The following is a 262-nucleotide window of genomic DNA, read 5'->3' as shown; positions in this document are numbered from 1 at the left end:
GGGAACGAAGGTCCCCATCCATGACGGCCCCCCGCCCCGCTGAGCAGGAGCCCGACTCCAGCGTCACGTCCCTCCTCTCCTTGCAACCAGGTCCAGGAGCAAGACGCGGGGCCGCAGCGCCCGCAGGCCCCCGCCGCCCCAGAGCCCCCGGCAGGGCAAGGGGCCGCGGGATCGGGGTGGGCACTGGTGGCTGGGATCCAGGCGTTGGAGCAGAAGGTGGACTCGCTCGCCACGCGGCTGCTGAAGCTGGAGGGGAGGACGG

This window comes from Alligator sinensis, unplaced genomic scaffold (assembly GCF_000455745.1).
Source record: "Alligator sinensis unplaced genomic scaffold, ASM45574v1 scaffold524_1, whole genome shotgun sequence".
Classification (NCBI taxonomy): Eukaryota; Metazoa; Chordata; order Crocodylia; family Alligatoridae; genus Alligator; species Alligator sinensis.
This window is presented reverse-complemented; position numbering follows the sequence as displayed.